The sequence below is a fragment of the Lygodium microphyllum genome, unplaced genomic scaffold (assembly GCF_053477565.2).
Source record: "Lygodium microphyllum isolate KBCC unplaced genomic scaffold, Lygodium_microphyllum_v1.1.10 scaffold_248, whole genome shotgun sequence".
In the NCBI taxonomy this organism is placed as follows: domain Eukaryota; kingdom Viridiplantae; phylum Streptophyta; class Polypodiopsida; order Schizaeales; family Lygodiaceae; genus Lygodium; species Lygodium microphyllum.
This window is the reverse complement of record NW_028229731.1, coordinates 65,951-69,390: the sequence shown is the minus strand read 5'-3', so window position 1 is coordinate 69,390 and position 3,440 is coordinate 65,951.

The following is a 3,440-nucleotide window of genomic DNA, read 5'->3' as shown; positions in this document are numbered from 1 at the left end:
ATATTTTCGCTTACAAACTTGCAATATTTAAAAATTATGGTATTTATGCAAAATCATACACTTATTATACGCTTTCCACATCAACACATTTACATATGCATGTAAACTTTACAAAGACGTAAGTAAAGCCATAACTAAATATCGTATGCGAACAAGCCGTAATGGTTTAAAACTTAAGGTTTTTAATGTAGAACTAGTTTATTTCTTGTTTCATTGTTTCACTCCACACTTTCTCTCTTCATCTCTTTATATCCACCACATCCCTCCTTCCTGCTACGATGGATGCTCACTCACACTTTGATGTGTGGATCCATGAGACTATCTTTGCCAACAAGGGCGACGAGATATTCTAGGTTTTCTCTAAGAACTTCAACCTTGAAAACGTACTCTCATCGCTCGATTCCCCCCTTCAAGTTTTGGAAGACTTTGTGAGTACCATTGCTACATGCACATACTCCATCGAGAGATCCGACATGACTTGGGTGGAGCTTGGGTGCCTCTGGAATAGCTCATGGTATTTCAGGCAGGGAAAAATCACCAAAAAGTGGTGAATAGGTGTCTGGCCCATGTGGATCCTTCACACAGAGTATGCATTGTTCCCATGGGAAGTGCACTAGGTACATCACCTTTGGATCTCGTGGAGTGTGATTGCGTATTGGCAATTTACCTCCTTGCATTGGATACACCCCTAGAGGAGGAGAGCGATGAAGATACAACTCCACAAGTTGTTTCTATCACATACATGGGAGAAGAACCGATTGAAGAGCTCATAAATGTTGAAGAGGAACATCGAGTGGTGGCAGAGCAAGGGTTGGCTCTCATGGTGCCAACTTCCTCAGAATAGCAACAAGTCGACAAACCCAACCTTGCCTCCTTGACACCCATTGAAGTAGATGGTGTACAATACTTGCTTCTATCAGATGTATTGCAATACTTGGAAATGAAGGAAAAAAAGTTGTTTTCTATCCTATTCAGGGATTCAATGAAAGACCTAATCGATTATGATTACATGGATATGCATCTGACAATGGCAGAGATTGGAAGATATGATGGCATAAGTTTAGATACTGTGAGTGCCATCATAGCACCACATGAGCATATTACCTCAATTGAAGAAGATTACCTTGTGTCAAATGCTGAATTTGAAGCACTACAACATGATTTATTCGGACCAAGGCCCCAACTTCCTACCAAGGAGTGTGTAGATCCCTCTACCCAAAGAGGTGCCTCTCTCACACACAAGGAAATGAAGATACAAGATGATTTGGAGAAGGTGAGATTTCTAACTACCATATATTTTTATGCAATGAAACTTGACGGTAGGGTGCATCGGGTCCCGCGGAGTCCACCAATGAAATCTTGGCAAAAAATGATGCCTGCAGTTGCCCTGTTCGAAGTTTGGCATCTGAGGCCACTTTCTAGCGATAGGGTGCATTGGGTTCCCCGAAGTCGACTGGTGAGCCCAGATGGCAGACTTCAGACAAGGCAATTGCAGGCATCATTTTTGGCCAAGATTTCACCAGTGGACTCCGGGGACTCGACGCACCCTACCATCAAGTTTCATTGCTTTCTGATAAGTCTAGGTTAGTCACTAAATATATTGTTTGATTTGAATTTGTCATTCAGGATATACTGTATATAGATGAGTTCGCATCAAGTCAAGGAGGAGCTCGACATGCGGATCGATGGAAGAATTCAGCTTTGAAGGAGTATATTGATAACCTTGTTGCAGATTTGGTGGTCTTCCATAAGAAGTGCTCACCAGGAGGGCAAGAAATAATCATGAAAATTTGAGCTTTGACCAAGTTTGGACCTTTTCGAGCGATACTTGTGACATCTACTTGGAGAAGATGGTGCTAATCAAGCAGTCAAAGCTTCTCTACTTGTTTGACCAAATGCGTAACGGAGCAATGTGTGTGCTTGCCACATTAGGCGACCTTGCTAAAGTGTCAGATTCGCTTCTCCAGGAGAAAGAGTTGAAGGGGGAGCGTATCATTTTTGAAGCAAAGAAGAAATTTATATTTTCATCGGAAGCTGGCCCCTCCTCTCCACCGATGAAAAAGTCAAGAAACAATTGAGAGTTCTTGTTGGCTATTGGCTTTTTGTATCTACCATCACTAACAACCATCACATGTATTTTTCTTGATGAATATAAGATACTTTACTTTGTCCCTACAAATAAATATTTATTAAATAAATATGTGATTCGTATAAGTGTGAAGATAATGTGTGGTGCGTGAATGACGCATTCGCATATATTAACATAATTGAACGCGTAGTACTGCACTTGTGATTGTGTAAGTGTGATGATAATGTGTGGTACGTGAATGACGTATCCGCATAAATCAACATAATTCAATGCGTAGTACTGCACTTGCGATTGTGCATAAGCAATAACATAACTTGTATCCGTACACATTACTACTATTGATGCGTTTGTACGTTAAACTAAAATTAAGAGTCACGTATTTCAAGAAACAAAATAAAACAACTTTACTCAATGATTTGAATTCAGTACACATCACATGAGATATTATGTATATAGAAATAAATATTCCAATGTGGCAGAGTATACAAAATTTTTTGGCCTTCCAAGATACTATGGCTCTATAACACTCATTACAAACCTTGAATTTCAGGATGAGAAGCTCGTATCCATGTTGGATTCTCCTTATCTCTCGAAGGGCGACAGTGCCCGGTTTCCATATCCTCTTCTTCTGTGGTCCTTGTGCTCTATGGGGAGCACCTCTGCTGCGCATATCCCTAGTTGGAAGTTTGGCATCTTGAAAGTGGCTCTAGATGCTAGACTTCGGACCAGGGGTTTGCAGGTACATTTTTTTCAAAAAAACACAATATTAGTGAGTTTGGGAATCTCCCAATTCCCATTTTTCGAATACTAAAAAGGTGGCACCCAAATAACATGCCCATACATTTTTCAAAACCATATGATGTGACCTATCATTGGAAAGCGCTTGAAAAATGGAATCTATTGAGCTATAGAGCACTCGATTTGGAGTTATAGTGTTCAAGTTATGACAAATCCAAAGATTTGACCATGTGTCCCAAACTTATGGGAAATTCCCATATTCCCCAATATGGTGTTAAAAGGGCTCTTGGCTACCTAACGAGTGCACGTGTGAAGTTTTGTCGCATTCCGATACAGTTTAGTATTTTAAAAATTATCCCACACCAAAATTATGGATTGGTTGATAATTGAGAAATCAACATCGCGACTACTGGCCCTTAGAAATTTCGCACCACATAGACTATATAGAGGCATCAGGAGTAAAGTCTGCAATAAGAAATGGTAAATTTTTGCATGTTATTCCTATTGAAATTGACAATGCTAACAAAAAATATAAGTAAGAATTGAAAATACAACAAAGATGCACGGTCAAAGTTGAGAGCGAAGGACAAGTGTAAAATTTTAATTCATATTT